We start from the raw sequence: 27,230 nt of genomic DNA, 5'->3' as shown, positions 1-27,230 counted from the left end.
GTGCCTGTTCGGGTACACTCAGGGAGAATTTAGCGTGGTCAATGCACCTAACCTGCACATCTTTGGGCTGTGGAAGGAAACTGGAGCACCTGGATGAAACCCACAGAGACACAGGGAGAACGTGCTGACTCCACACAGACAGTGACCAAAGCTGGGGATTGAACCCAGGTCCCTGGTGCTGTGCTAACTAACCACTGTGCCACCGGGGTGCTCCATTTGAACACAATCATGGACCAATCCAATGAAAGTTCATGGTCGCCAGTGTAACCAGGGAGCATGATATAAGGAGGGGAAGGTATCTACCCTATCAAATCGTTTTGTCATGTTAACCATTCCCATTAGTTCAGCCCTCAACTTTCTGAAATCAAGAGAACACAAACCAAGTTCATGCACCCGCTCCTCATAGTTCAACTCTTTAAAATCTGGGATTATGAAGGTGAATTTGCGCTGGATTTTTTCCCAGACTGAAATCTCCTTTCTTGAAATTGGCTGAGAGTGAGATTCTAGGTGGGGGTGTCACCAAACCTGGGTCCACCAACAGCAGCATCCCCTCACCTGTTGAATTCCAACAGTCTTGAGGTAACGGCCAACACTCCATTAACCTTCTTGATAACTCCCAACACGTATCCACTTGTTGCCACACTATAGGAAGGATTGAACTAGAGAGGGTGCAGAGAGGATTCACCAGGGATGGAGCGTTTCAGCTACGAAGAGAGGCTGGTTAGGCTGGGGTTGTGTTCCTTAGAGCAGAGAAGGCTGGGATCGGGTGGGGGGGACCACCTGACTGAGGCGTACAAAAATATGAGGGACAGCGATAAGGTGGATAGGAAGAATCTTTTCCCCTCCGCAGAGGTATCAGAAACCAGGGGGCTTTGCTTTAGGGTAAGAGGCAGGACATTTAGAAGGGATTTGAGGAAAACCTTCACCAAGAGGGTGTTGGGAATCACTGCCGGAAAGGAGGTGGGAACCTTCACAACATTTAGGAATCATTTAGATCAGCACTTGGAACACCAGAGCAAACTATGGTGTTTCAAGTTCAGACGATGGACCAAGTGCTGGAAAATGGGGTTAGAATTGATAGATGCTTGATGGCTGGTGCAGACATGATGGGCCAAAGGGCCTCTTTCTGTGCTGTAAAACTCTATGGGCGGAATTTTCCCATCCCGCCCACCAGGGGAATTGTAGCCAGCGGGACACGGACCGTCCAAAGGTCCAGTGACCTCAGGCAGGATTTTCCAATTTTGGGGCCAGCGTGGCTGGAAAATCCTGCTCTGTGACTCTATTGCTATTTGAGTACACGGAGGCACCCAATACCTTCTCCTCCTCCTCATTGAGAAAATGTTGTGATTTGTCTCTGCCAGATCCAGAATTTACACTTCCCCATCTTCAACTCCAATCGCTCGCCGTTCTGCCCACTCTCCTAATCCGTTTGTGACCTTTCTTTTTATTCACTTGTGGGACAGGCGCATCGCTGGCTGGCCAACATTTATTGCCCATCCCTAGTTGCCCTTGAAACTGTGTGGCTTCTTAGGCCATTTCAGAATCAATCACTTTGCTGTGATTCTGGAGTCACATGTAGGCCAGACCGGGTAAGGATGGCAGATTTCCTGCCCTAAAGGACATTAGTGAACCAGATGGGTTTTCCCAACAATCGACTATGGTTTCAGGGTCATCAGTAGATCCTTAATTCCAGATTTTTTTTTATTAAATCCAAATTGCACCATCTGCTGTGGCGGGATTTGAACCCAGGTCCCCAGAACATTAGCTTCTGCATAATACCAGTCAGCGATAGTACCACCAGGCCATCACCTCCCCTACTTTTCTCTAAGTTCCTGCTAACTTGCTTATGCAACTCTCTGCGCCTTCAGCCAAATTGTTGCCACGAATGCTAATAAGCTGAGATGCAATACAGTTCCCAGGGGAACACCACATGGTGCATCTCAGCAATCGGAAAGCAAACTCTTTGTCTCTATTCTCTGTCTCCGATTCCCAACAATTGCTGAGACATGTCATAGGATTGCCTCTAGTTCCATGTCGTCCCATTCCACGCAAGAGTCACTTGGGTGGAACATGCCCCACGGATATCTCAAAGACAATCCCCACAGTCTCTCTCCTCTCCACCATCACCTTCGCTTCCTCAAAAATGTTCAACTGGGTTAATCATAGAATCGTACAGTGCAGAAGGAAGCCATTCAGCCCATCAAGTCTGCACCAACCACAATCCCACCCAAGCCCTATCCCCATAACCCCACGCATTTACCCTAGCTAGACTCCCTGACACTAAGGGGTAATTTTGGCATGAGCAAACCACCCAACCCGCACATCTTTGGACTGTGGGAGGAAACCGGAGCACCCGGGAGAAACCCACGCACACACGGGTCCCTGGCGCTGTGAGGCAGCAGTGCCGCCACAATGCCAATCAGGCATGATCTACACTGTGTGGGCCAAGACAATTGGTGTCAGTGGCCATTCCACCTGAGGAGGCATCGCAGCTCAGCTTCATCCAACCTGTGCCCAATGCCATTACATACATCTCCAGTAGGAGGGGTACCACATAGAGTTAGAAGCTGGAGTGTCAGGAACTCTGAAGAATTTGATTTGATTTATTATTGTTACATGTTTTGGTATACAGGTATAAGTATTGTTTCTTGCGCGCTATGCAGCAACTGAGATGGGTGTGTTAGAATATAAACTCTCTGATTAAGGGCCAATCAGGGAGCTCTTGCTTTGTATTTAACCAGGCGTGTCAGTTCCTCTGGGACTCCGAGTGTAAACTGCTCACTGAAAACACTCTTTATGCTGCTGTCAGACTTGTAAATAAAGAGAGTTTAGCGAAGGGACTTCTGCCTCTGAGGGCTTACTACACAAAACATACCATTCATAGAGAAGGAAAATAGAGAGTGCAGAATATAGTGTTACAGTTATAGCTAGGGTGAAGAGAAAGACCAACTTAATGCGGGGTAGATCCATTCAAAAGTCTGACAGCAGCGGGGAAGAAGCTGTTCTTGAGTCGGTTGGTACGTGACCTCAGACTTTTTTATCTTTATCCTGATGGAAGAGTCAGACAAAATGTTAAGTCTAGTTTCTCTCTTCGCTGTTGTTATTCTGGTAAGGAGAAGGAACTGGGTTTTATTTTCTCACACGCGGTGCTGCCTACTGCCACCCTCTCCTTCCATCCACGATCCACCCCTGCGCTCCATGGGGCAGGCACCCCACTCCAACGTCCCCAGCCAACTGCTTCTCCTGCCATAAGCTTGGACTTATTGGAAGAGGTCGGGGGGGGGCGTTGGTGAGAGAGGCAGTGAGAGGTTTACAGAGGTCTTTTTTGGTGGGGCCATGGTGGGGGGGGCGAATAACCAAGTGGGGGGGGATAATGAAAGGAGACATGAATGACAGGAGAGAGAAGCATAGGAGAGGTAAAGAGAGAGGCAGGAGAATATGGAAACGAAGGTGGACTTGGGTTTGGACATGAGTAATTGGGTGGAACTTCCCCGTCCCAGCCGCCATGGGAATCGTAGCGGGAGGGGCCAACCGTGCAAAGGCTGACCTTGGGCAGGATTCTCCAGCCTTGAGGTGAAAATCCCACCCGTAGAATTTTACAGCACAGAAAGAGGTCCTTTGGCCCATGGTGTCTGCGCTGGCCATGGAGCATCACGTTAACAGAAAGAACAGAAGCCCAGATTGTGGCTGACGACTGAGTCATCAATCTTGCAGTTGAAAGAAATTCCAATACACATTTCAAATGAGTCCCTTTGGGGGTGGAAATCCAGTTATTAAAGTTCATAAAAGAGCAGGGTCGACTGTGTCATGTATAATTTTAGTAAGCTCACTGAGAGGCACTGGTCCCCGCATCGTGAATGCCTCTTCAGTATTCCAAGCTGTGCTCCAGCGTTCGAGATAGCTCACAGCTCTGGCACACAGGAGGAAGGGGGAGATAAAAAAGCAGCAAAGAGCAACGTAACCTCATTCTGCTGATGCATAAATCAGTTCAGACTCAAAGGAAGCAGAATGGGAGCAGAATGTTCCCTGGTTGGCAAACACATCTGCACTCTGAGCATGCCTTCCAAGGTACCGACACTGAGGAACTGGCTGTCACGTGCATTTAAAGGGAAGTCAGACAAGTCTTAGTGGGGCAGCAAATGAAAGGAAGGTGTATTGTTAGAGCAAACTGATGTAAACATAGTGATAGCTGCTTTGGATTCTCAACTCCAGTACACAACCCAAATGAGCCTTTTCTGTATCGGTGTTAATGCATGAATTACCTAAAGAGGGGAGGGTATTAACATGAAAACCTCCATTTGATTTGATTTATTATTGCCATTTATTATTGATTGATATATATATATATAGTGAGGAGTATTGTTTCTTGCACTATACAGACAAAGCATACTGTTCATAGAGCACATTGGGGAAGGAAAGGAGAGGGTGCAGGACGTGCTGTTACAGTCACAGCTCGGGTGTAGAGAAAGATCAGCTTAATATAGGGTAGGTCTATTCAAAATTCTGACAGCAACAGAGAAGAAGCTGCTCTTGAGTCAGTTAATACGTGTCCTAAAACTTTTGTATCTTTTTCCCAATGGAAGAAGATGGAAGAGAGAGTATCCAGGGTGCGTAGGGTCCTTGATTATGCTGGCTGCTTTTCCGAGGCAGCGGGAAGTGTGGACAGAGTCAATGGATGGGGGACTGGTGTTTGTGCGATTGACTGGGCTTCATTCAAGTTTGTAGTTTCTTGCAGTATTGCTCACAGAAGGAGCCGTACCAAGTTGTGTTACGTCCAGAAAGAATGCTTTCTATCTTGTATCTATAAAGATTGGTGGGAAGGACATTATAAGATGTTAAAGTAACAACTTGCATTTGCTGAATGCCTAGAACCTAGTAAAATATCCCAAAGCATTTCACAGGTATTGAGTAGGGCACAGTAGTTGGCACTGCTGTCTCACGGTGCTAGGAACCTGTGTTTGATTCCCAGCTTGCGTCACTCTGTGTGGAGACTGCACATTCTCCCCATGTCTGCGTGGGTTTCCTCTGGGTACTCCGGTTTCCTCCCACAGTCTGAAAGACGTGCTGGTTTGATGCATTGGCCATGCTAAATTCTCCCTCAGCGTATCCGAGCAGGTGTCGGAATGTGGCGACTTGGGGATTTTCACAGTAACTTCATTGCAGTGTTAATGGAAGCTTACTTGGGACACTAATAAATAAACTTTAAACACCAACCTAAATTTGGTGTCAGGTGACAGAGGGAGATGCTTGGACAATCAATCAAATAGGTGGGTTTGAAGGAAAGTCTTTGGGGTAGGGAGAGATGCAGAAATGTTAAGGGAGGGAATTCTGGTGCTTGGGGGATAGGCACTGAAGGAATGGCCTCCAGCGCTGGAACAATGAAAATCAGGATGTTCAGGAGGCCAGAATTAGAGGCGTTCTAAGGGCTTGATGTGGAGATGCCGGCGTTGGACTAGGGTGGACACAGTAAGAAGTCTCACAACACCAGGTTAAAGTCCAACAGGTTTATTTGGAATCAAGAGCTTTTGGAGTCACCCCGAGACTCACCTGAGGAAGGAGCAGCACTCTGAAAGCTCATGATTCCAAATAAACCTGTTCGACTTTAACCTGGTGTTGTGAGACTTCTTACAGTTCGAAGGTCATGGGAGAGTAGTGGGGCTGGAGGAGGTTACACTGAGAGGGAGGAGCGAGGTCACGGATTTATCTTGGGTTGTCCATTTTCTCCTTTTCACTGTTTGCATTCAAATACAAAAGTCTCGAATAACTATTACTGTGGCCAAAATGTGACTTAGAATCAGATGAGGGAGGATTCTTGTGGCAGGAGTTTCAGTGGCATGCTCCTGGGAAGGTTTTGTGTTTGTGTAGCATTTTGGAAGCAATGACCTTGATTGCAAACACTTTGATGTCAGAATCATTGTCAGGACAAGCGTTAGTTGCCACTTGAACCTGCTCAGAAGTGTGGGATTCTCGTTGCCTCCAATATATTATATGAAAAGGTGATGTCTTTTTTTATCCCAAATCTAGCTGCCAGAATTCCATTTTAATCCTGCAGCCTGGTGTGTTGACTTCTCCGAAACAGCTCTCCGTACCTCTCCAAAATCTGCCATAAAACGGGAGCGTTGGTGCAGACTATCCTCTCAGGAGGCAATGTGTTTTCACAGCTGCCCTCCATGGTCTCACTCCTCCCTATCCTTGTCTCCTCCTCCAGCCTCACCACACTCTGAGATCTCTGACCTTCGCCAACTCTAATCTTTTGCCTATCCCCAAACCTCAACGTTTCACCATTGGTGGCCGCGTCCTCATTTTGCCTCAGCCCCAAGCTCTGGAATATGCTCCCGCTTGGCGGCGCAGTGAGACAGTGGGCTACCACTGCTGCCTCACAGCACCAGGGACCCGGGTTCAATTCCAGCTTTGGTTGAGTGTCTGGAGTTTGCCCGTTAATAGAATCAAAGAATCCCAAAGTGAAGAAGGCGGCCATTTGGCCCAATGGGTCTGCAGAACCTTTCTGTATCATTTACCCAGGTCCAACCCCGGCTCTATCTCCGTAACCCGACACACATTCTCCCCATGTCTGCATGGGTTTCTTCTGGATGTGCTGGTTTCCTCCCACAGTCCAGAGATATGCAGGTTAGGTGGATTGGTCATGCTAAATTGCCCCTTTAGTGTCCCAAGATTTGTAGATCAGGGGATTTGTCATGGGAAATGAGTGGGGTTACAGGAATAGGACAGAGGAGAAGGTCCACTGAACCTCCGGCGGGATTTTCCAGTCTTGAGTTGAGCGGGGCCGGAAAACCCACCACTCTCTGGGGAAGGGGGTTCCAAAGACTCGAACCCTCTGACAAAACAAAATCTCTGCTTGTTGTTAGATTGTAACCGATGGTGACATTGGATCTGTTGTAGTGTGACCAATGGTAGCAAGCTGTAAGGGTCAGCTGACCTAATATTGTTGTTCGTCCATCGTCGTCGATGAGGACCTCGAGACCATTAATCATTTCGATGATGATGCTGGTGTCGAGATTAACCCTTGATTTGGATTAAAGTGAGGGAGAGTTGCGCAGTGTCAGCCTCACTCTCTTTTCCCAATTCCCATCTGGGTCCAGTGGCAAGACAAGAGTCAGGATGGCTGGAGATGGGACTAGGCGCAGTGGATGACTTCTGCTCTTGTCCTGCTCTTCGCATTCCACAACACTTGCAGAGATGCCTTCTTGACCATGGAACCTTCCATTGGTCTCATCCGCTCAATCCGTCGGAGTCTGTCTTCATGTGTTGGGATAGACATCTCCCTATCTCACTGAGGGTTGAAACCCTCACCTGGTTCAGCCAGCTTGTTGAAGCCATCACCCGGGGTGTGGCCACTGTCGCGTGCAAACAGCTACGGGGAGCCACAGGTGAGAGCTGAGTGCCAGGTGGGGACAAAGGGTGGACAAACCGCCCTGAAGAGGACGTGACATGTTCCCCCACCAGATGTACTACCCCTCCCTGACACCCCATACACCCTGATAAACTATGTAACAGATGACAGAGTGATATGATGATCAGCTGACTCGGTATAAATAAGAACCTGTTGGGAATTGGGGTAGAATTTGGAATGGCCCAGGGTGAGGCCTCAAGTGTTGGAGTAATGAAGTTTATTTATTAAACCTTTATCTTTGATTTATCTGTTTGGAGTAAGTTTTGTTTCATTTCATTACTTGACTGAAGAGTACCTTATGCTGGATGAATACTTGTCTCCGTCTTAAGTGGGAGACGTCTTGTTTTTTTCACCTGCGTCCCCTTGCTCTGGTCACTCCCACCTGCTTTCACATTGTCAATTCCCCTCAGGATCTTGTCCCAATAAGGTCACCACATAAGCCTCTAAACTCCGAGGGAGGCCGGCCCAACCTTTCCAGCCCTTCCTCGTAAGAAAACCTCTGCAAACAGTCGAGCGAGTACGCGGGCGAAGGTAGATTGGACTGCCAATTGGAGTCACGAATCAGACTTAACCTGTGGCCGTTTCTGAGTCACTTCACCTCGGCTGAAGAGGGGCTGAGGAATCTTCATCTGTTGTGAATTAAGAGGAGAGACGGGCAGGGCAAACGGGGCTTTCAAGTTGTTCCCCGCTGCCTAATGTCACTTTAAAGCCTGGATTAACGTAATGCTTTTACTTCATAATGAGCATGTGTCTCTGTAATGTGATACAGGTTTATGCATTTGCTGATCCTGGTTTGTTACACTGCAGGGACATCAGTTCCAGCTCTGATTAATAAGAGCAACAGCGAGGCTGATGAGACTATTTATTTGCTCGGCGAAAACCATTAATCGTGCATGATTCTCTACCTGGCCAACAAGTACATCTGCTGCTCGAGTTTGTCCGCTCGCCGTCCGTCTGTCTTATAGACAGCAGCTGGCAACAACGCAGCCAAAAGTGCAACATTTTTTGTGGCTTTGCTCACCAGCTGGGTATTTGACAGGCAGGGATTGTTGGCTGACTGAAGCAGAACTCGTTCAGCATGACTGTATTTTTTCACTTGTTCAGAGGGCGTGAGTGTCCCTGACTGACCCTGGGAGGGTGAGCCGCCACCTTGCAGCCCCATCCCCTTCCTGCACCAAGGTGGGAAAACTGGCGCCCAGCTGGCCTGGGTGGTCGGTGCACACTCGATGGGCTGAGCGGCCTCCTTCTGCACCGTAGGATTCTACGATAGTACTGCTGGCTCTCCTCGCCCAATCATCAAGATCTTAGAAAGATCTACAGGCGTGGCCAGGAAAGGCCAGGGCGCCAATCAAAGCGGCTGCTTTGTCCTGAGTGGTGTTGAGCTTCTTGAGTGTTGTTGGAGCCGCACCCATCCAGGCAAGTGGAGAGTGTTCCATCACACCCCTGATCTGTGCCTCGTAGGTGATGGGTAGACTTTGGGGAGTCAGGAGGTGAGTTACTTGCCATAGGATTTCTGATCTGCTCTGGTATCTGTGGTATTCAGTTCAGTTTCTGGTCAGTAGCAATCCACCCCCCCCAGGATGATAGTGGTGGCTCAGTGATGGTCATGCTATTGAATGTCGAAGGGAGATGATTAGATTCCCCCTTGGAGATGGTCATTGCCTGACACTTGTGTGGCGTGAGTGTTATTTGCCACTTATCAGCCCAAGTCTAAACATTGTCTGTGTCTTGCTGGGTGGCACAGTGGTCAGCACTGCTGCATCACAGCACCAGGGACCCCGGTTCAATTCCGGCCTCGGGTCGCTCTCTGTGTGGAGTTTGCACATTCTCCCCATGTCTGCGTGGGTTTCCTCCAGGTGCTCCAGTTTCCTCCTGCACTCCAAGATGTGTGGGTTAAGGGGATTGACCGTGCTGAATTGACCCTAGTGTCAGGGGATTAGCAGGGTAAATATGAGGGTAAATAAAGGGTTGGGGTTCGAATCCTATCACGGCAGATGGTGAGATTGGAATTCAATAAAAATCTGGAATTAGAAGTCAAATTATGGCCATTGATGTAAAAACCCCACCTGGTTCACTCATGTCCTTTAGGGAGGGAAATCTGCCTTCCTTACCCAGTCTGGCCTACATGTGACTCCAGACACATCAGATGAGTCGTGTGCGTCGTTACCTGATGAAGGAGCCTGAGACTCCGAAGGCTAGTGCCAGATAAACCTGTTGGACTTTAACCTGGTGTTGAGAGACTCCTTACGGTGCCCACCCCAGTCCAACGCCGGCATCCCCACATCATTTCTGTGAACAGACAGGATGTGTTTGAGAGCTGGGAGAGGGCTGTGGCCGGCTTTTCGGTTTGAAGGAAAATGAATTCAGTTGGGGCAGGGTTCAGATGGGAGGGTAGAAATGGTCATGGAGACACGGGCATGTTGCAGTCACAAGCCTAACTCGCTTGCATCCCAAATCCTACAGGGTGGCACCATGCAGAAGGAGGCCATTCAGCCCATTGAGTCTCCACTGACCATAATCCTACCCAGCACCTATCCAGTAGCCTCATCTATTTGCCTTGTTAGTCCCCCCGACACTAAGGATCAACTTAGCATGGCCAATTAAGCCTAGCTCACACATCCTTTTCATAAGGGAATAGATTTTTCAAATCAGAATGTATTTAGAGTAAAGTTTATTTACTAGTCATGAATAGGTTTACATTAACACCACAATGAAGTCACTGTGAAAATCCCCTAGTCGCCACACTCCGGCACCTGTTCAGATACACTGAGGGCAAATTTAACATGGCCAGTGCACCTGACCAGCACGTCTTTCAGTCTGTGGAGGAAACTAGAGCACCCGGAGAAAGCCCACACAGACACGGGGAGAACATGCAGACTCCGCACAGCCAGTGACCCAAGCTGGGAATCGAACCCGGGCCCCTGGCGCTGTGAGGCAGCTGTGCTAACCACTGTGCCACCGTGTCACCCTTTCTGCATTCTGTCCTTTCCTTCTTCGTGAACGGTATGCTTTGTCTGTATAGTGTGCAAGAAACAATCCTTTATACTAATACGTGACAATAAGAAATCAAATCAGTTCAAAAATGCATTGGTTCAAAACTAATCCAAGCTGGATAGTTTCTCGCTGACAAGTAACTTTTGGTTTCAATGTGCTTGTGGCATGTGATCTCTGCATTGTGTTGTGAAATGTGGAGCCCACTGTTAGGGTATTAATTACTCTTTAGTCTCACAGGCCTGGCACAGACACTATATATTTTCCCAGTTGTTGATGGCAGTGCTGCAAATTGCCTGATGGAGAATCCATTCACACTCTGGGCTGACAATTCTGAATGAGGACATAGGATCGGCATGTAGGTTGTGAGATGGAATACACAATTATCTTTGGGCCAGGATTGCTTCATAATTTATTTCAAAGTCCCAATGGTAAAACGAAAAGAGTCAGGGTCGAAAGAAAAAAAAGTGGAGCAAACTTCCCGGACTTTCCATCTCCGGCCCTCTGCAATGATCCTTTTACGTTAAAATTCCTGGATTTTCCTGTTTGATTCCACACCCACTGAGTTTGATCTGATGCTTCAAATGCCACGGTTACGCCCTCCCTTTCCCGTAAAGCATTACAGAAGCAAAACTCATCAACTCTTGACTTGGCAGGGATTTGCCTTCTGACTGGATCGAGTTCAAGTCCTTTTCCAATCGAGTCTGCTTCGTTCTCCAGGATTGTCCTTCCCTGAGCAAAGTTAAGATTGTTTAATCGTTTGTTAGGACCAGGTGAGAAGGGGGTGAGCTGGTTCCCCTCCATTCGGGTCATCACAAAGCTTTAAGGATCTTTTTTCAGGAGGGAACGAGTTTTCCAAATCAGAATATATTTGAAGTTTATTTATCAGTGTCACAAGTCGTCTTACATTAACATTACAGTGAAGTTATTATGAAACTCCTCTAGTTGCCACTCTCTGGTGCCTGTTCGGGTACGCCGAGGGAGAATTTAGCATGGCCAACCCACCTAACCAGCACGTCTTATCGGGCTGTAGGAGGAAACCGGAGGAATCCCACACAGATACAGGGAGAACGTGCAAAGTCCACACAGACAGTGACCCAAGCCAGGATTCGAACCCGGGTCGCTGGCACTGTGAGGCAGCAGTGCTAACCACTGTGCCACCGTGCTGCCCTACTCAATAGCTTTACGTACAAAGCTTAAGATCCCACCGTGCCCAACTAATTTCCAAATTAGCTATCTGAGCTGACGGTTGGAAGTTTAAAAGTCACGAGGGGATGTTCTGGCCTCCCGTCCATGCATTGTTCGCTCGTGGTGGGATCTTCTGGACCCGCCACTGTTTACGGCTTTCCCCATTGACTGCACCCCACACCATGAGGAAACCTGTGGCAGAGCCACACCACCTTTGGCCAGACCTAATTTCCCACCACCAACAGCCGGAAAATCCCGGCTTATATTTTCAGAAGGGAAGGGGCATAACTTTGTGAGGCAATGCTGTACTCTTCCCCCCTCATTAACTCTTTGAAACTGCCAACACCCGAGAATCAATCGACACCGAAAGAACCCAGCCTACTGCCCTCCCGGTCCATGGGATTGGTATTGCAATCAGGATTGACTGGAAGACACCCCATGTTCAAGATGAAGAGTGTGGGATTCTCCCTCTCATCCGCTCCTGCCAACAGGAACGGGGAATTGGGCACTCAACCAAAACTCCATTCACTGCAACGGCAGCGGAGAGTGCCAGCTGCGGGCAAGGGCAGTGAGAATGTTGTCAGGGGTTCCAAGATTTCGATGATGCTTGTGTGTCTCAGATGGTAGGTAACACTGTCACATCTGAGCTGCAGGGTTCAAATCCCACACCAGGATTCAGCTCCAAAATCAATCTGACAATCCCGTGCAGTGCTGAGGGGGTGTCACACAGCCTGAGGTACTGTCTTTTGGGTGAGCTATTCAACGTGAGACCCTGTCTGCCTGTTTTGGAGCATTTAAAAGATCCCATGGCACTATCTGAAGGAGAGTCGGGGAATGCTCCTCAGTGTCCTGGCCAACTATGAACAGATTATTAGGATTTGCCACATTGCTGTTGGCGGGATTACATTACACACACTTGGGGCGAATGGGATCAATGGGGAGAAAGGAGGATTAGGCTGTTCAGTTGGACAGTCAGCCATGATGGTGATGAATGAAGGGGCAGGCTCAAAGGGCCAAATGACCTCCTCCTGCCCCTATCTTCTGTGTTTCTATGAGGAGTTTCCTGTGTGCAAATTGGCTGCCGTGCTCCCTGCATCACAACAACAGCTGAACACCAAAGACACTTTTGGAATTGGTGCGGTTGTGCATGTCTCCCAGTTTGATTGAGGTCTTCAAGATTTTGAGGAGATTAGATAGGATAGATAGAGGAATGCCTTTTCTGCTGATGGGTGGGTGTAGGGCAAGGGAACATCACCTTCAAATCAGAGCCAAGGCATTCAGAGAAGAAGTTAGATAACACTGCTTCACACAGTCCAAAAGACATGCTGGTGAGGTGCACTGCCCATGCCAAATTCTCCCTCGGTGTATCTGAACAGGCGCCAGAGTGTGGCAACTAGGGGATTTTCATCGTAACTTCATTGCAGTGTAAATGTTTGATTTTGTTTTTTTTTAATTTATTATTGTCATATGTATTAACATACGATGGAAAGTATTGCTTCTTGCGCACTATACAGGCAAAACATACAGTTCATAGAGAAGGAAACGAGACAGTGCAGAATGTAGTGTTACAGTCATAGCTCGTGTATAGAGAAAGGTCAACTTAATGCAAGGTAGAGCCTTTCAAAAGTCTGACAACAGCAGGGAAGAAGCTATTCTTGAATCGGTTGGTACGTGACCTCAGACTTTTGTATCTTTTTCCCAACGGAAGAAGGTGGGAGAGAGAATGTCCAGGATGCGTGGGGGTCCTTAATTATGCTGGCTGCTTTGCTGAGGCAGCGGGAAGTGTAGACAGTCAATGGATGGGAGGTTGGTTTGCGTGATGGATTGGGCTACATTCACGACCGTGTAGGCCTATTTGTGACGCTAATAAATAAACTTTAAACTTAAACAAGGGGTGATAGGATTATGAAACTTCTCCCACAAAAAGCAGCAGATGCGAGCTCAATTAATAATATTAAATCTGAAATTGAATGATTTTTGTTTAATGAGGATAAGGAGCCAAGTTGGGGAGGTGACATTGAGGCACAGATCAACTATTATATCATTGAATGGTGGAAAAGCTCATGGGGCCTACTCCTGCTCCAATTATCTGTGAGGTAAAGCTGTTTTCATTGGCTGAAGATAACCAGGCAACACAGATAAAAATAAGATCTTGGCAGAAGCAACAAAGGTGAAATGAGGGAAATATTTTTGATCTAGTGAATAGTTTAGCTCGGATACGCTGCCTGAAAAAGCAAAATGGGAACGGTTTCAACGGCGGCTTTCAAGCAGGAAGCAAGATTCAGGGGTTTTGTTGGGGTGGAGACTGGTAACATGGAAGTGGGGAATGGGTGGTACGGTGGCACAGTGGTCAGCACTGTTGCCTCACAGCGCCAAGGGCCCGGGTTCGATTCCCAGCTTGGGTCACTATCTGTGTGGTGTCTGCGCCTTCTCCTGTGGGTTGCCTCCAGGTGCCTCCCGCATTCCAAAGATGTGTGGGATAGGCGGATTGGTCATTGCTAAATTGCCCCTTAGTGTCAGGGGGACTAGCTAGGGTAATTGCATGGGGTTATGGGGATAGGGCCTGGGTGGGATTGTGGTCAGTGCAGTCTCGATGGGCCGAATGGCCTCCTTCTGCACTGTAGGGATTCTATGATTCAAACTGTTCCTTTTCCAAAGAGCTAGTGCAAGTAGGATGGACTGAATGGCTTAATTCTCTCCTGCTTGGAGAGTCTATATTAGTCGAAGTCAAGCTACTGTTCCAGTTTTGGAAAAAACAGGGTAGGTGAGAGTGACTGCTGGTACTTATCATATTAAATTGTCCTCCAGTGGAAAATTATTCTTATTGTAAGTTAAACACTCTGCCCCCAGAACGTTCCATTGCAGGAGTCTCAGAATTCCACCTCAGGCAGCAGACTAAATATATATGTACATATACTATATTTCAATTTTGAAGGGTTATAGTTAATCCTTAAAGTTCATACCAACCAGATTACCAAAGTCCATGCTTAGTGTGTTTTATTTTTAATGGAACTGAACGTCAGACCTCACACTAAGGGACACATACATACATAGAACATAGAACACTATAGCACAAACAGGCCCTTCGGCCCACAAGTTGCGTCGATCACATCCATACCTACCAGGCCATAGAATTATCTGTCACTCCCAATCCCATTAAATCCCATGTACTCATCCAGAAGTCTTTTAAAAGACCTCAGCGAGCTCGCCTCTACCACCACCGACGGCAGCCGATTCCACTCACTCACCACCCTCTGAGTGAAAAACGTACCCCTAATATCTCCTCTGTACTTGCTCCCCTGTGTCCTCTCGTAGCGACCATTTCAGCCCTGGGAAATAGCCTCTGAGAATCCACCCTATCTATTCCTCACAACATTTTATAAACCTCTATCAGGTCGCCTCTCAACCTTCGTCTCTCCAGGGAGAAGAGACCGAGCTCCCTCAACCTATCCTCATAAGGCATGCCTCCCAATCCAGGCAACATCCTTGTAAATCTCCTCTGCACCCTCTCAATAGCTTCCACATCCTTCCTGTAGTGAGGCGACCAGAACTGCGCACAGTACTCCAGGTGGGGTCTGACCAGGGTCTTATAAAGGTCTGACACGAGTGAGAGTGAAAGGGAGTAAGCCTGGCGATCGGGTGAATGAAGAATTAACAAGTTATTGGTGCAAGTGGTGACACAATGGAACAGGGGTTAGCACAACTGCTTCACTGCGCCAGGTTCAGTTCCCAGCTTGGGTCACTGCCTATGAGGAGTTTGCACGTTCTCCCTGTGTCTGTGTGGGTTTCATCCCGGCGCTCCCGTTTCCTCCCACAGTCCGAAAGATGTGCTGGTTCGGTGAATTGGCCAAGCTAAATTCTCCTGAACAGGCACCGGAGTGTGGTAACTAGGGGATTTTCACAGTAACTTCCTTGCAGTGTTAATGTAAGCCTACTTGCGACACTAACAAATAAACTTAAAGCTTTAGAAAGAACCATCTGGGCAAAGCAAGGAACCAGTTGCTTCCAGGGAAGAATGGATCAGAGCAGGCAACAACAGCAAGCATCTCTCTTTCAATGCAACAACAACCTCCATTTATATAGCTCCTTCAATGGAGTATGATTGCCAACCCTCTGAAATTGGAAGGGAGTCCACCAGAATCGGCACCATCTATCTCCTGGTGATTATTAAAAGCAAGTTAAACGATTCTAACAGGGTGCACAGGATGGATGTTGAGTGAGCGAGAGGGAGACAAACTTTGGTCTCGGGGGAGCGGAAGGTTGGTGGGGTGGGGGGGGAGGGGTGAGGGTGATTGCTGGACATTTGCAGAGCGTTGGCTCTGCTTCCAGTAAAGATGGTAAACACCAAAGAAGTGTTGATGCCCTCGGCCTATCTGTGGGGCCTGGGGATTGGTGGTTTGGATCTTCTCGCCGCCCTCACCCCTCACTTCTGAAGCAGAGGAATTGCAGGTTCTCTCCAAGAGGCTGCCCATTCCCGGAGGGGGTGCCAGGCAGAAGTGGGAGGGAGTGGGCATGGGTTGCTCAGTGAGGGTCTGGGCCTGGGGAAGTCGGGCAATCCCAATTTCTGTGGCTCTTGGCCTGGTTGAGAGACTAATGGCAGGAGAATATGTGAGGGAAGGTGGGTGGGGGGGACAGGTAGCTAGGTCACGTGACATTTCCCAGAATCATAGGATCCCTACAGTGCAGTCAGAGGCCATTCTGCCCTTCGAGCCTGTACTGACCACAATCCCATCCAGACTCTATCTCTGTAACCCTCCTCATCCCCCTGATACTAATGGGCAATTTAGCATGGCCAATCAACCTAACCTGCACATCTTTGGAGTGTGGGAGGAAACCAGAGGACCTGCAGGAAACCCACGTGGACACGGGGAGAATGTGCAAACTCTATACAGACAGTGACCAAAGCCAGGAATCGAACCCAAGTCCCTGTGAAGCAGCCGTGCTGATCACTGTGCCGCCGTGTCCAGCTAGAGCTGCAAATCCCATAATTGAGTGAAATCTCCCAAGGAGCTTCACGGGAAGGTGATCAGGCAAAAGTTGACACAAGAGCCACATAGGCTATGAGAGCAAGTGACCAAATGTTAACACATTACATTCTAAGGAGCACCTAAAAGGAAGGGATTTGATTTGATTTATTACTGTCTCCTGTATTAGAACAGAGTGAAAAGTATTGTTTCTTGCGCGCTGTACAACCAAAGCATACCTTTCATAGAGAAGGAAAGTAGAGGGTGCAGAATGTACATCACAGCTAGGGTGCAGAGAAACTTAATATGAGGTGGGTCCATTCAAAACTCTGTTAGCAGCAGGGAAGAAGTTGTTCTTGACTCGGTTGGTACGTGACTTCAGACTTCAGTGTCTTTTTTCCGATGGAAAAGGTGGAAGAGGGAGTGTCCAGGGTGTGTGGGGTCCTTGATTATGCTGGCTGCTTTTCTGAGGCAGTGGGAAATACAGACAGAGTCAATGGATGGGAGGCTGGTTTGCGTGATGGACTGGGCTACGATCACAATCCTTTGCAATTTCATAGAACATAGAGAAACTACAGCACAGACAGGCCCTTCGGCCCACAAGTTGCGCCGATGATGTCCCTACCTACTAGGCTTACCTATAACCCTCAATTCTATTAAAGTCCCATGAACTCATCCAGAAGTCTCTTAAAAGACCCTATCGAATTTGCCTCCACCACCACCGACGGCAGCCGATTCCATTCACTCACCACCCTCTGGGTGAAAAACTTACCCCTGACATCTCCTCTGTACCTACGCCCCAGCACCTTAAACCTGTGTCCTCTCGTAGAAGTGCGCACAGTACTCCAAGAGAGGTCTGACTAGGGTCTTCTAAAGCTGCAGCATTATCTCCCGACTCTTGCTCATACCAAGCTGTGATACAATCAGAAAGAATGCTTTCTAGGTGCATCTGTAAAAGTTGGGAAGAGTTGTGCTACGTTTGGACATGTCGAATTTCCTTAGCCTCCTGAGAAAGTAAACACGTTAGTGGACTTTCTTATCTATAGCATCAGCATGGAGGGACTAAATCAGATTGTTGGTAACCTGAACACTGAGAAACTTGAAGCTCTCAACCATTTCCACTTTGTCCCCCGTTGATGTAGACCAGAGCATGTTCTCCACTACGCTTCCTGAGGTCGATGACTACCTCCTTTGTTTTGTTGACATTGAGGGAGAGATTATTATAGTCGCACCAGCTCACCAGATTCTCTACCTCATTTCCTGTACTCCATCTCATCATTGTTCGAGATCCAAACCACTACGGTGGTGTCATCAGCAAACTTGAAAATCAAGTTGAAGGGGAATTTGGCCACACAGTCAGAGGTGTGTAAGACTACAGTAAGGAGCTGAGGACACAGCCTTGTGGGGAACCGGTGTTGAGGATGATCATGGAGGAGGTGTCGCTGCCTATCCTTACTGATTGCAGTCTGTGGTTTAGGAAGCCTAGGATCCAGTTGCAGGGTAGAAGGTGTAGGGAAGGAGTTTCAGAGCTTTGGGCCTCGGCAGTTAATTGCAGGGCCTACAAATAGTAGAGTGACCAAATTCAGTTAGGAAGAGGCTAGAATTGGAGAAACTCTTAGTTCTCAGAGGGTTGTGAGGTGGATGATGTTATGGGTTGAAAGAAACAGGATTGATTGAACCACAAGGATGAGACTTGGGTGTGAGTTAAGATATAGGCTGCAGGAATTTGGGTGAGTGGAGGTTAATAGAGCAAGGGGAGATGGGAGGCCATCAGGGAAAGCATCACAGCTGGGGGTAACTGTGGCATGGAGTTAGCTTGCTTACAAAGCTGCCAACAAACACATTCTGCGCTGCCTGGTCCCTGTGACACCGTCACAGAATTCCGTGAAATAAACCAACTTATGACGCTACTGCATGTGGAGTTAGTTAATGGAAAAGACAAATGAAATTGTAGTCCAAATACTTCATCAACAACCTTGGAAGAAAATGGTAGCATTTTTTAAATGAGACTAAACTGTCAAAAATAGGAACAATCAATCCGGACTTTAGGCAGTTCTAGCCTGGGGCGTAAAAAGTCTCGAACGATGACTTAGTGATGGATGGGGGTGATATCAAACTCCACATTGTGATCGAAGGGCATATTGCAATCCAAATAATAGTTGGAGCATTCGTTTCCTGTTGACATAAATCAGAATGTCAAATCTACTGTCTCCAGCTGCTTCTAACTCCCCCTTCTCCTCAGCCCACACTTAAAGTTTAGCTGCGTTTCAGAAATCCCTGTCCGGGACCTAAACCATTAACGACATTCCCTTGAAAAATTCCGCACGCTTTGTGAACATTCTTATCTTGATTCCTTTTACTTCCCAACTTTGTTCTCCTTCAACCATTTCTAAGAATCCTGTTAACTTTCTTTTCCAGGAATATGTGTCCCCTTCTCAGAAAGGCCACTTTTAACGTCCCGCTAACTGACTTTCGGTTTCCTGCACAGCAGCGTGACAACAACTCACTTTCTCAACTTCCCTGACAGTGAGCCAGACTCTCGCTGCACAGACTATGGCAACTCAGCGCGGCATTACTAAACCAGGCTGTTATTCCGTGTAGCTCAAGGCCACGAGGTCCCCGTCCAGTCCCCTTGGGTCAACAGATGTCTTTTCTTGTTGAATCATGGAATGCCTACAGTGCAGAAGGAGGCCATTCAGCCCATCAAATCTGCACCGACCACCCAGGCCCTATCCCCATAACCCCATGCATTTAGAAGTCTCACAACACTGGGTTAATTTCCCAGGTTTATTTGGTATCACGAGCTTTCAGAGCGCTGCTCCTTCATCAGGTTAGTCAACGCCGAAATCTCCACATCATGCCCATGCATTTACCCTAGCTAGCCCTCCCCCCCCGACACTAAGGGGCAGTTTAGCATGGCCAATCCGCCTAACCCGCACATCTTTCGGACTGTGGGAGGAAACCAGAGCACCCGGAGCAAACCCACACGCACGTAGGCAGAATGTGCAGACTTCTCACAGACAGCGACCCAAGCCGGGAATCGAACCTGGGTCCCTAGTGCTGTGAGGCGGCAGCGCTAACCACTGTGCCACCGTGTGCCCCCTCAGATTTAACTCTGACCATTTTGTCCCACGTTGGTTTGCCACTTCCCACTTCTCCGCTGCCACGTGACCTGTTTTTGAATACCTTTGACGAATATCTTTGTTTGGGAGTCTGAGATCCCCCTCCTTGAGAAGACGGCGGCTCCAAACTCCTCTCCAAGTGACAAGGACACACCCTAGCCTGGTACCTTAGTGCGGTGTTCTCACATGGTTAGGACCACAATTGTTCCATTCAGATGATAAATAGCCCCCTCCCCACCCCCCCCCCCCACACCTCCCCCCCTCCTCCTTCCCCCCTGGTGTTGCCCTCCCTCTCGAAAGGGTTCTCCCATTTCAGACAGAGATGAGGTGGGATTCCATCCAATAATGTTTGGAATTCTCTCCCCCCATGAAGAGTGGAGACTGGATTATTGAGTAACTCGAGGCTGAGTCAGACTGACTCATTGATTGGCAAGAGGCTCAGGAGTTATGGGGGAGGGGGAGCTGCAGACAGGAAAGTGGAGATGAGGCCACATCAGATCAGCCACCATCTTGGTGATTGGTGGAACAGTCTCAGAATTCCCTCCTGCTCCTACCTCTGAGGCTCTTGTCTTATCCGTTGACAATCTGATCATGTAACACACAGCTATCTGTGGGAAGCGTTTGGTTGCCATGTTTGTCTGCATAACAACAAGAATAACCATTCAAAAGGAACTCATGGGGCATGCTGTGTTGGAGAGTCAGTAAAAAGTCTGACAACACCAGGTTTTAGTCCAACCTATTTATTTGATAATATACTCACAAGCTTTCGAGGGACACCCTCTTCGTCAGGTGAATGGAGAGTTCTGGCCTCAGACAGAGCATATAAAGCACAGACAGTTTAGAGATTACTGATTAGAATGCGAATCCTTACACCTAACCTGCTGTTCAAGACCTGAAGTGGCTGACAATGTGAGTGGAAGGAGCACTGATCACAGTTTAAAGAGATGTGTATTGTCTCCAGACAGTACAGTAAGTGAGGTTTTGCAAACCCAGGCAAGTCACGGGGGTTACAGATAGTGCGACATGAACCCAAGATCCCTGTTGAGACCGTCCTCATGTGTGCGGAACTTGGCTATCAGTCTCTGCTCAGCGACTCTGCGCTGTCGTGTGTCATGAAGGCCGCCTTGGAGAATGCTTACCCGAAGGTCAGAGGCTGAATGCCCGTGACCACTGAAGTGTTCGCCAACAGGAAGGGAACAGTCTTGCCTGGTGACTGTCGAGCGATGTTCATTCATCCGTTGTCGTAGCGTCTGCATGGTCTCCCCAATGTACCATGCTTCGGGACATCCTTTCTTGCAACGTATCAGGTAGACAATGTTGGCCGAGTTGCAAGAGTATTTACCATGTACCTGGTGGACGGTATTCTCACATGTGATGATGGTATCCATGTCGATGATCCGGCATGTCTTGCAGAGGTTGCTGTGGCAGGGTTGTGTGGTGTTTTGGTCATTGTTCTCCTGAAGGCTGGGTAGTTTGCTGCGAACAATGGTCTGTTTGAGGTTGTGTGGTTGTCTGAAAGCAAGAAGTGGGGGTGTGGGGATAGCCCTGGCGAGATGTTCGTCTTCATCAATGATATGTTGAAGACTCCGGAGAAGATGTCGTAGCTTCTCCGCTCCGGGGAAGTACTGGACGACGAAGGGTACTCTGTCCACTGTGTCCTGTGTTTGCCTTCTGAGGAGATCGGTGCGGTTTTTCGCTGTGGTGCATCGGCCAACATCTTCATGCACAGGTTCGAACAAGACTTCTTCACTGCACAGAATCTTCAACCGATGCTGTACACTAGATACATCGATGACATTTTCTTCCTTTGGCCTCATGGTGAACAATCACTGAAACAACTATATGATGATATCAACAAATTCCACCCCACCATCAGACTCACCATGGACTATTCCCCAGAATCAGTTGCATTCTTGGACACACGCATCTCCATTAAGGACGGTCACCTCAGCACCTCACTGTACCGCAAGCCCACAGACAATCTCACAATGCTCCACTTCTCCAGTTTCCACCCTAAACATGTTAAAGAAGCTATTCCCTATGGACAAGCCCTCCGTATACGCAGGATTTGCTCAGATGAGGAGGATCGTGACAGACACCTCCAGACCCTGAAAGATGCCCTCATAAGAACAGGATATGGTGCTCGACTCATAGATCGGCAGTTCCGATGCGCCACAGCGAAAAACCGCACCGATCTCCTCAGAAGGCAAACACAGGACACAGTGGACAGAGTACCCTTCGTCGTCCAGTACTTCCCCGGAGCGGAGAAGCTACGACATCTTCTCCGGAGTCTTCAACATATCATTGATGAAGACGAACATCTCGCCAGGGCTATCCCCACACCCCCACTTCTTGCTTTCAGACAACCACACAACCTCAAACAGACCATTGTTCGCAGCAAACTACCCAGCCTTCAGGAGAACAGTGACCACAATACCACACAACCCTGCCACAGCAACCTCTGCAAGACATGCCGGATCATCGACATGGATACCATCATCACACGTGAGAATACCGTCCACCAGGTACATGGTAAATACTCTTGCAACTCGGCCAACATTGTCTACCTGATACGTTGCAAGAAAGGATGTCCCGAAGCATGGTACATTGGGGAGACCATGCAGACGCTACGACAACGGATGAATGAACATCGCTTGACAGTCACCAGGCAAGACTGTTCCCTTCCTGTTGGCGAACACTTCAGTGGTCACGGGCATTCAGCCTCTGACCTTCGGGTAAGCATTCTCCAAGGCGGCCTTCATGACACACGACAGCGCAGAGTCGCTGAACAGAGACTGATAGCCAAGTTCCGCACACATGAGGACGGTCTCAACAGGGATCTTGGGTTCATGTCGCACTATCTGTAACCCCCGTGACTTGCCTGGGTTTGCAAAACCTCACTTACTGTACTGTCTGGAGACAATACACATCTCTTTAAACTGTGATCAGTGCTCCTTCCACTCACATTATCAGCCACTTCAGGTCTTGAACAGCAGGTTAGGTGTAAGGATTCGCATTTTAATCAGTAATCTCTAAACTGTCTGTGCTTTATATGCTCTGTCTGAGGCCAGAACTCTCCATTCACCTGACGAAGAGGGTGTCCCTCGAAAGCTTGTGAGTATATTATCAAATAAATAGGTTGGACTAAAACCTGGTGTTGTCAGACTTTTTACTGTGTTTACGCCAGTCCAACGCCGGCATACCCACATCATGACTACTTGGAGAGTCAGTGCAGATCGATGGGCCGAATGACCTCCTTCTGCACTGGAAGGTTTCTATGGATTCTGTCGGGATTCTGTGAGGTGCTTCTGTCAACCTGAAGCCTTGAACAAACTTATATGCCTCCATAATATAATACTCCCGCAATGAACTGAGTGGGCACAGTGGTTAGCACTGCTGCCTCACAGTGCCAGGAACCCGGGTTCAATTCCAGCCTTTGGTGACTGTCTATGTGGATCCTCCCCAGGTCAGTGTGGGTTTCCTCCGGGTGCTCTAGTTTCCTCCCACAGTCCAAAGATGTGCAGGTTGTTAGAGTGTAACCGGTGACAACTTTGTATTGGATGTAATGTGGCCAATGGGAACAAGATGTAAGGGTCATCTGACCCATCAACCATGGAACCAATTACAGAGTGATATAATAGTCAGCTGACTCACTATAAATAAGGTAGTATGTAGAATTGTGAGGGGCTTGGAATGGCTCAGGATGAGGCCCCAAGTTTGGAGTAATGATGTTTCTATACTAAATCCTTTCTCTGATTTATAAGCTGGAGTAAGTTTTGTTGTATTTCCACTTCTGCATTTTTGAAGAGTTCCTTCTGAGGTTAGGTGGATTGGCCATGTTAAATTGCCCCTTAGTGTCCCAAGATTTGTAGGTTAGTTGGATTAGCCATGGTAAATGCATGGGGTTATAGGGGGATAGGGTGGGGGAAAGGGCCTGGGTAAAATACAATGCCAGAGAGAGTCGGCACAGACTCAATGGGCCAAACAGCCTCATTCCACATCCTAGAGATTCTACGATTGTGTCTGAAATGAAGGGAGATCTTACTGGGTTTAAAAATAAGGGTGAGGCATCTGTCACCACCCCACCCCCCAAATTCTTTGGGACAGTTTTCAAATCCAAAGAGGTTCACAAAGTTTAACCAAACCTTCTCCAGCCCATCATCCCCCTGTTGTCAAAGAGGGTTTCCATTTGGGATGGCTCTTTCTTTCCCCTCTAAATCCTTATTAATTATGGATTTTTTTATTGGATATTTATTTACAGTGTCGTCTCCTCCACAATCTTCCCGAGGATTCTCACAAGCCTGTTTTCACTTTGCTCTGTAAAAACTGAGGAAAAACATCCTTTCTATTTCTTTGTTCCAAATTATGAGATGCCCATGCATTGTCCTGCTTCTGCACTGGCATTCTATATGATATATCATACCACATTCTGTTCACTTCTTACCTGTTCATATCATCATTTGCTCGTAGCCTATTGCTCATCAGGTTTCTACACAATGGACAAACGGTGGGAGTTGATAAGACAGTCCTAACAAGGTGCCACTACCCCCTAATAATGGTTCTATGGTTCATGAATGCCCCTCTGCGCAAGAAGTCTACCACCCTGAGGGGCTGGGTGGGATTGTGGTCAGTGCAGACTCAATGGGCTGAATAGTCTCCTTCTGCAACTGTAGGATTCTGTGATTGGATAATGCTTGGCTGTCAGCCAAATAGCCTTTTTTCCCCTCATTTTCAATATTTCAAAAGCTGGTAAATAGAAATGTGCAAAGAAAATGTAGAAGAAATGTCCCTATCTTTTTCCTCCATGGTTCCCCACAGCAGTGTTACATACCTATAATTCCTGAAGACTCTGGGCCAATCCTAGCAACCCTCTACAATATCGTGTTGTCCCTCCAAACATAGAACAGTTTATATTGAGATATGCCTGAACTGGTTCCATTGGTTTGATTATCCAAGGCTAATAAAGCTCAGCGCTTACGGGGGGGGGGTTAATTTTCCCATCCCATCCAACATGGGAATTGTAGCAGATGGGGGGGATGGACCATGCAAAGGTCCATTAACTCAGGCAGGATTTTGGGATGAGGGCAGAAAATCCCTTCCATGGAGCTTTGGACTCTGGACAAAGAACAAAGAAAATTACAGCGCAGGAACAGGCCCTTCGGCCCTCCAAGCCTCCATGCTGCCCGACCAAACTAAAACCGCCTACCCTTCCGTGGACCATATCCCTCTATTCCCATCCTGCTCATGTATTTGTCCAGACCCCTTAAAACTCATTAGCGTATCCTCTCCCACTACCTCCCCCAGGCACCCATCATCCTCTGTATAAAAAAACTTGCCCCGTGCGTCTCCTTTAAACCTTGCCCCTAGTAAGTGACTCTTCCACCCTGGGAAAAAGCTTCTGACTATCCCGAAGGAAAAGGTCCTGTGAGGCTGGACATTTACAAACGCTTGTCCAGCCATTGACTCAGCGTAACACCAGAACAGGCGAGAGATACTGTCTGAAATGTACATTAAGCAACTGAGATGGAAGAGCTTTGCCATCAGAATGTTTGCGAGGTTTAGAATTCAGAAATGTGTTACAAGGCACAGGAGGAAGTCAGTCAGTCAGATGATGTGTCCAGTGTATGTGTGTGTGTGTGTGTGTGTGTGTTTTATGCTATAGCCTTATTAAGGAATGCCGCTCTGATGGAAGAGGTTCTCTGGAGCATGTGATAGTCATATTTACAATGTGGCCTCAATATTTCAAAGGACAATATTCACAAGCCCATTTACCAGCTCCTACAGTCATAAAGTCTATTCATTGTCGTCCCTTAATACATGCCACATTGCTCAAGGGCAGACATTTCAGATTTGAGAGAATGTTGGGGGAGTGGGGAGGGAACCTTATCAAAATTTGTCAAGGCGTCAGGATCAGTCAGAAAGCTGGCGTGTAACTAGGGGTGGGCAATAAATACTGACCAGCCAGCGATGCCTATGTCCCACAGTTGAATTAAAATAAAAGCTCTCATTGCACAGACCAGATCTTTCCCCAAGAGTTTGGGCCTCTTTAAAGAGAAGGGAATGGGTGGGCGTGGTTTACTCTGGGGGGGACGGAGACTCTTAGAATCCACGGCCGCCATCTTTGAAGGCCGCCCGTCATGGACCCGATCCTGATCACATCGCCAGCGAGATTGGCGATTTCTAGTTTTTTTCCGGATTTTGTAACCCCCACCCACCCACACTCCACTGGCGATCCCACGCACAGAGGGTCTGGGCTCCAGATCTCGGCCATTGTTTCTAAAGCAGGAAATTTGACCAGACGTCACATGTCCTGTTGGTTGCCAATTTTAGTGGGAAATATCCGCGGAGATGGCCCCCCCCCTCACGCTAGCTCTTCCCCCCTACTCCCTCCTCCCCACTAATTCCCACAACCACCCCCCCCCTCCTTTCATAGAATCATAGAACTATAGAATCCCCACAGTGCAGAAGGAGACCATTTGGCCCATCGGGTCTGCGCTGACCACTACCCCATCCAGGCCCTATTCCTGTAATCCCACATATTTACCCTGCTAATCCCCCTGACACTAATGGGCAATTTGGCATGGCCAATCAACCTAACCTGCACAACTTTGGACTGTGGGAGGAAACCAGAGCACCCGGAGGAAACCCACACAGACATAAGAACATAAGAACATAAGAAATAGGAGCAGGAGTAGGCCATCTAGCCCTTCGAGCCTGCCCCGCCATTCAATAAGATCATGGCTGATCTGTCGTGGCTCAGTTCCACTTTCCCGCTTTCTCCCCATAACCCTTAATCCCCTCTCTTATCAAAAACCCATCAACCCGCGTCTTAAAAATATTTAGCGAGGCAGCCTCCACCACTTCAATGGGCAGAGAATTCCAGAGATTCACCACCCTTTGAGTGAAGAAGTTCCTCCTCAACTCCGTTCTAAACCGCCCCCCTTTTATCTTGAGGCTGTGCCCCCTAGTCCTACTATCTTTTTTGAGCGGGAAGAGTCTCTCCACCTCTATCCTATCCATCCCATTCATCATCTTATACGTCTCAATGGGATCTCCCCTCATTCTTCTAAACTCTAACGAGTACAAGCCCAGTTTATTCAGCCTCTCCTCATAGCTCAACCCCCTCAACTCCGGCATCAGCCTAGTAAACCTCCTCTGCACTCCCTCCAAGGCCAAAATATCCTTGCGTAAGTACGGCGCCCAAAACTGCACACAGTACTCCAGCTGCGGCCTCATCAGTGCCCTGTACAGCTGCAGCAAGACCTCCCTACTTTTATATTCAATCCCCCTCGCTATGAAGGCCAGCATCCCATTCGCCTTCCTGACCACCTGCTGCACCTGCAAGCTGGGTTTTTGCGACTCATGCACAAGGACCCCGAGGTCCCTCTGCACCGTCGCCTGCTGCAGTTTTTCACCCCGTAAGTAATAGACACGGGAAGAACGTGCAGACTCCACACAGAGAGTGACCCCAGGCCGGAATTGAACCCGGGTCCTTGGAGCTATGAAGCAGCAGTGCTAACAACTGGGCCACCATGCAGTCAAACAGCTTTATTT

At 48.2% G+C, this 27,230-nt stretch overlaps 1 protein-coding gene across 5 annotated transcripts in view; it reads left to right on the top strand.

Annotated features, from left to right (window-relative positions):
- The window catches only part of LOC145342892 (A-kinase anchor protein 2-like), a 145,889-nt gene that overhangs the window by 94,352 nt on the left and 24,307 nt on the right, over positions 1-27,230 (top strand). Inside the window, exon 1 of one of the 5 annotated variants that reach the window (XM_080188452.1) lies at positions 8,866-8,901. The exons of the other annotated variants lie outside the window; for them this stretch is intronic. The gene's annotated coding sequence lies outside the window, so the exon portion shown is untranslated. Of the gene's footprint in view, positions 1-8,865; positions 8,902-27,230 lie in introns of those variants that run through there. 5 annotated transcript variants of the gene reach the window in all.

The sequence above is a fragment of the Carcharhinus amblyrhynchos genome, chromosome 5, assembly GCF_965287045.1.
Source record: "Carcharhinus amblyrhynchos chromosome 5, sCarAmb.v2.hapA, whole genome shotgun sequence".
In the NCBI taxonomy this organism is placed as follows: domain Eukaryota; kingdom Metazoa; phylum Chordata; class Chondrichthyes; order Carcharhiniformes; family Carcharhinidae; genus Carcharhinus; species Carcharhinus amblyrhynchos.
Note: the sequence above shows the minus strand (reverse complement) of the source record. Positions and strands in the feature narration are given on the sequence as shown.